This window comes from Syngnathus leptorhynchus, chromosome 13, assembly GCF_054491065.1.
Source record: "Syngnathus leptorhynchus isolate UIUO chromosome 13, UIUO_Slep, whole genome shotgun sequence".
Classification (NCBI taxonomy): Eukaryota; Metazoa; Chordata; class Actinopteri; order Syngnathiformes; family Syngnathidae; genus Syngnathus; species Syngnathus leptorhynchus.
This window is the reverse complement of record NC_141207.1, coordinates 3,366,531-3,373,350: the sequence shown is the minus strand read 5'-3', so window position 1 is coordinate 3,373,350 and position 6,820 is coordinate 3,366,531.

Here is a 6,820-nt window from a genome sequence, read left to right as displayed (position 1 = left end):
CTTATGGATGGGGCACACCTAAGGACCTTGTATGAGCTTGCCCCATTCTCAGTGGAATGCAACATTTGGCTGTGTGTTCTCAGTATCATTTGAAAGCGTACAAGACAAGTTTGTAAGCAAAATAGAACATTTTTATAGTTCCTCTTGTCCATATCATGAATCTCTAGCTAACTGTACATTGCACTGCATGCCAAAGTTAACATTTAAGGCTTTAGTGTCCATCTGGTGAACCAATAAGTTACTCTTAACTCCTCCCACTTCCTCATTCTTTGGTTTTGTTGTGGAAGAAGTGTGACCTGTGGACTGGACAAAGTGGTGGGGACACATGTCATGTTATGGTGTTTAATACATGAACTAATCAAAAAGCCGCAGGAAATCAGCACGGCAAGCCTGAACAGCTCGTGAAAGCGTAAAAACAAGGCCACACATACTTCACATCCCCAAATGGGCAGTGAAGAGTTCACCTGACACATTCTTATCTCGTGTTCAGGCTCGTTCAGTCAAAAGACATTCTTGAGGGAGAACAAATTCAAACTTTTCATACTCAAGGTGAAACGCTACAGATCTAAATGTTTACAATTATAGGTTTGTTGATTAATCAATTCATTTTGATACATCTACTCTGCATGCTGATTTCCAAAGGGTGCTTCAAATTGCCTTATTTCTAGATGAGCAGTGTAGTGTATCTAATGATTCAAGAAGAAGTAAAGAAGTTGTCAAATCCGACTGAATGCATAGAAAATATCAACTAGCAAGACGGGAAGCGGAAGTATGTTGTTCCTTTTTTTTTTTTTTTTTCTCACCAAATGTCTCAGATGACTCAGACACACATAGAAAATCTACGATGCAGCAAACTTTTTTTTCAACTGGGTAAAGGCAAACTGCACTCTGAGCTTGTCCATAATCAATCGGAAAGTGTCTAGCAAGCTGTGACTAAAACATGTGACAGTCAACCGGCCTGAGGAACCGCAGAGATCAAAATTGGCCCATCTGAATGTCACTGTGTCCACACACACACACACAAACACACACACACGCACACACTCATCCGCATACACAATTAAGTCTTTTCAGAGGCCGGTTTTGAACCTACACTGCCCATCTGTGGAACTGATCAACACTTCCATTGATTATGCATGGATGTCACACACACCCACACACACAAACTGAAATGATCTGTAAATAGCACGTTATTCCTTCTTGACTGTAAGTCAACACAAACAATGTGAGTTGACAAGCCGTGATACTGATTCGAGAGATTCTTTCTACTTCCTATTACTTTTGGATTTCAGAGCCCTTTTGATGGTGAGAAACAGGAAACGCAACCATATCATGTTCCCGCCTCGTGTAGACATTTTTGTAAGTGGCATCTTCATTTGGCAGCAAAGCTAATTGTTGTTGTCCTACTTCACATCTAGTTTGCCTCGCACTGACATCATTGTATGATAATGTGGAGGCTGGAGAGAAAGACCGCAGTGTTTCTAGATGATGAATAGTCATGATTCACAGAGTAGGATGAAGTGAGGGGCATTCTTATGATGCTTCTCTCATCGTGCTATTTCACAGGTTCATGGAAACTGGCGGTTCATTTCTTGCTTATAACTTCCTTTTTGAGTTTCCTGCAAAGGCGTTGCTCATATAAAGTTCTTTCAAAAAACTAGGTCGACATGCCTGCTTTGGGTTCTTTAGCGGGTGAGGTACAAGAGAGCATTTTCTGTTCTTTTTTTTTTTCTTCAGCTTGAGATGATTATATGGACTTGAGGGAGCCTTATTACTATTACTGTCAAGGAAACGAGTACAGTCGAATGATATTTACTTACAAAGTTGGGCAGTAATGCAAGTGGCTGGCACGACAGCCGCTGAAATCTAAGTTTCAGGTTTGAAAAAAAACATGTACGGACTTCCAGTGAATAAACGTAAGCAGTTTGTACAACCTGCCACTAGATAGCACTCTTTTTCTAACTCTTGAGTAAGGCCCTGATAAGTTACCGTATGTTTTCTTTAAAAAACAAAACAAAGAAACAAATCGTAACAGAACAGATATATAGATTCTAGGCTTAGATGATTCATTGACAATTAATTCAGATAATTCATGTGGCCACCTTGGCACCTGATGAGTCATTCACTTGTTTTTGTTTTTTTGCTTTGGAGATGACCTTGTGTCCAAAAGTCAAAGTATTCAGCACTTGCTTGTTCTTTGGAACACCACACCCAGATTGTTTGAGTCACACAAGACACACAGTCAGGACCATAAACAATGGTACATCGACACAATTCTCACACTTTTGGCTCGAATATGAAATGAAACCAACCAGATGTGCTTCAAATACTGCCTTTCAGCTTTATTCTGAGGTTATTTGGAGATACATCCAACTCTGTTCTACGGTGCAGGAGACAATAGTTTGTGTATACGCCTCCTAGTTTTTAAGGGGCTCTACCTATGTAAAGCTACTGATAGATATTTTTAGATTGTGTATGAACACAAATTTATTTCCCAGCGTCTTTATCATGACTGTTTATTGGATGCAGGGCTGTTATGTGGCTTAACGTCTGGTGACATCTTGAGGCCATAATTCTTTACAGCGTCTTTCTTCTTCTTTTTTTTTTTTTCTTTGCATGAAAAAAAAATAAAGTCCCATGAAAACTTAGTTAAAGGGGGAAAATACACAAAGACACAAACTTATCGTGGCAGCAATTTTAATACAATAGCGTGTGAGGAGATTATAGTTATCTTAATAAAATTGAAATATAAAATACAAGTGTACATATGTCATATAAAATACTTTGCTTTGACTGGAGATATAAAAATAAACAGCACTACAATTAACTGGAGAGCAATTGTCATGAGGACAAGTTAAATAACAAAAAGGGGAAACAAAATCCTACAAAAGCTTTGGAAAAAAGCTAGAAAAATAACCATTTAAAATAATCTCAGGTAATTTCTCAGGAATTTGACAAGACAGGGTAGTTGCTGTTGTATGTGTGAGGAAATGGGCCACATGGTGGAGACAGTAACAATAAAGAGGAGACACCAGGATAGGAAGTAAAGATTCAGAAAGAAGTGGAAACAACTTTTACAAAATAAAAGACATCACACTGCCTGTTAAAAATCAAATTTCGGCTCTGGTTTTCTTTGTTCAAATATTAGGAGTAAAAGTAAAAAGTCATCAGAAAAATCTTATACCAGTAAGCCACGTGGTTTGGTAAGTTTGTTGTTTTGACCTGGAAATACTATTGAGACTAATTCTTGAATTTGGCATTCCCACAGCTCAGGGTCATTTTGCAAGACGGCAAGACGGTATTCAAAGTGGCACATATGATTTAATATTTCAAGGGACATACCATTTAGCTAGTTCTCTCAGAAATAAATCAACAGACTCGGTTTGTTCCCACTTGGCGCAGTAAATTACCCTGACTGGATTTTATTGTTACAACTGGAAGCCATGGAAAATGACATATTGTAAAAAGAACTGGTCCAGGCAGAATGTCGTATGTGGTGTTTGTGTCTCACAGAAACTCATCTATACAATGTTTAATTGGAACCTATAAATTATTACTTATTCATCGTTCTTATCTATTGTTTTTATTCTTTGTGCTTTTTTGCTTGTTTGTGTTGTGTAATGTGTCTCGTCACCGTGGGACGGTGGGAAACGTAATTTCGGTCTCTTTGTTTGTCTTAACATGCGAAGGAATTGACAATAAAGCAGACTTTGACTTTAATAAATGAATGGGTTCTGCAATTAGATTACAGACCAGGAGAATACCAGCACATTAATTCTGTTTGACTTCTTTTTTTAATTTAAAATGTATTAGACTAAATTTATCTCCAAGGGCAACTTCTAATTTCACCCTCAGCAGGATATGAAGAATTGACCCTTGGCCTCAGCTAATGCTCATAATTCCTCTTCCAACAGCAACATACCGAACGCCATAATAGTTTATAAATGGGAATTAATCACCAACTACACGATTGTAAGACAATTCCACTTGGCCAAAAGATTTGGAAATACTTCAATGTATAAAAGGTTATTGATTGAAAATGATAATAATTTTGATACGTTATTGATTGAAAATGATAATAATTTTGATACACTAAGTACATAAACTGACACTTGATCATGTAAAGTACTTGAAAACCAACCGATTCACTTCTGTAAAACTACACAATACTTTGAATAAACTACACTAAAAGATAGAAAATGTAAGTCTTTCTAAATTTTATTTTCGTTTTTTTTGCAAGCTGATTGCAATATGTAGGACAATTTAGCATGACATAATATATTGTTCCCGTGTGGTAAAAACAGAAATGTTCTCTGGTGGCACCACTAGTTACAAATGCGTCCTTCATTTCACCAAGGCAGATTAAAAAAACTGAATAAACAGTTTGGGAAGTCTTCTGAATAAATGTCATTTGAAAAAAAAAGATGTGACATGAGGGAAACTAAATGGAAGGGAGACCCAAAGGCAGACAAAATTGACCTTTTAGTAGCTTAGTTGACTTGAAAAATAGTTCAGTCATAGACTAATTCCTTGTTATCTAACTACTAAGAAGGCTCTGATTGCTTGAGCTTGACTTTTCTATCGCTTTGATAAATGGCACTTACGTGCTCTTTTGGGCGTGAAATGGATGGCATGCCGGAATGCAACAAAATACCTTCCACAAACCCGATGATGGATGTTTGGTTACCATCTTACCTCTTTGGAAATGGTTACTCCACAACCGGAAAACCTTGCCATCTTCTCTGTACAACTATTTATGACATTTGTTAGAGTGGTGCTCACTCTAACTTATTTGCAAGAACCACACGGGAGACAGTATGCCTTTTGAACACTTGCAAGTGGAGATCTATCAACCCTAACAACATTCACAAACATCCACGTCATCCTCAGGTTGTGCTTTTTCTTTTCTTTTCAGCAAATAAATCTAACCCTAAAAATTTGGGGGTATATCTTGCAGTGCAACACTAAACAGAAAGCATTAAATGAGGTTGAGATGTTTACGGAATGCGATGTGTTAAGTGATTCAACGTTATGGTGTTGAAAGGCTAATTGATCAGGAGACAACCCTCGTTAAATCATGTCAACACGGCAGTCAAGAAAGTTTGAGGCAAAGGGGTCAAGATACTTCACTACATCATTGCTGCCAAAACAGGTTGAACTAAAGGATTCTCTTGCAAGTCCATATTTTTCCACTCCTCGTGACCGCTAAAACTTGTTTAGACTCTCGGATCTGTGGAATTACATCACACAGAAGCTTAAAATCAAAGCAATCCAAAGAGGAAAGAGCTCAAATTGTTTTTTCTAGATTTAGTGTTATATTGTTGCACCACAACTTTGAACATTCCTGTGGAAAGATTACATTGTGAGTGTGTTACCAGTCACTAGTCCCATTGTTTCTATGCCTATATACACAAATTGTGCATTTCAACACAATCATCATCATCATCATCATGAAAATACAGCAGAATTAATATTGGAACTTTGAGGTGTTATTAAAAGTGAGCAAACATTTTGCACAGACACAGTACAAAGAATAAAATGTATTTCCATCATTTCATACATGTTTTCATGTGATGAGCTGCTCTGCTAACTACAGTGTTGGTTCAATAAGTGGTTAAACGATACTGAATCAATGCTTGTTCGTTTGACTTGATTTTATTATCCAGTACACTGATTAAAAAGAGTCATCTTCTTCATGTTCTGTACATTTTATTTGATGATAATTCAAAAACTGGATGGCTGGATATTGAATATGTGTGTATGCCCCTCTGATTCTTTCAATGACATGATTGGTCTTTCTTCAACACAGGCTGAAACTGTGTAAATATTTAAATTTTAGTTTCATCATATGACGTGTGTAGTATGTTGTTGAGCTGATCATAGCCACACGGTGAAAGTGATTTATCAATTCATTAAAAACTTTTCAAAAATATCAAATATGTTTGTTTTAATCAGTATGGCGTCAGCTCGCTAACGGAGTCATGTTGCTAAGTGATGTGCTAATGTTAGATGTTCACCTTATCTATCCTATAAGGAAGCTCACATTATTATTATTATCATTAATATTATTTTTTTGTTATTATTGTATTTTTGTGGGATTCAAATACCATACATTCACAGTGATATACTCTTGATACTACTACTAATAATAATAATAATAATAATAATAACAATAATAATATATAATTGAAGTGCAGGCCCAGGTCAGAGGAGCTGGTGCTCTTGCTGGCTATGATTCATCGAACCTAATAAAAGCACTTCACACATGGTACCAGTAGACCATGTTGATGTTTGAATGGAATGACTACTGCTAGGCAACTGTGAGTTGTTTTCACACAATTTTCAGGGTGTTTTGTGTCTTTTGAAAATCAATGGGTAAAGCCTTGAAAGTTCAAAGTTCATGCTAAATGATACCGTGATTACCATCACACACAGTTTTATGTAACAGACGCTTGTTGTGAAAGTGGAAGAATTTATGAGGTTCTCAAAAATCTGAGGGAACACGTCACTGTTGAACAAAAATAAAAATACACCTGATGATCTCCCAAAATACACCAGACTTAAACAAAGCCTGTTTCGGGAATTATGTGTATTCAGAGCTTATGCGACCAGAGACACCCCTTGACGCTTATGCACGTTGGTGAATTCAGGTTTACCTACTTGATAGTGGTCAGACTGTGGGAAATGATTCCTTCAGGTCAATTCACTGGAAAACATGCCCATAACACCACATTCGATATTCACATGCATTCCGCTAATTATTTTAAGTGTTTTAACTGGTGAAAACCCCGAATCAAGCACGTGTATACTTTTCTCCCTT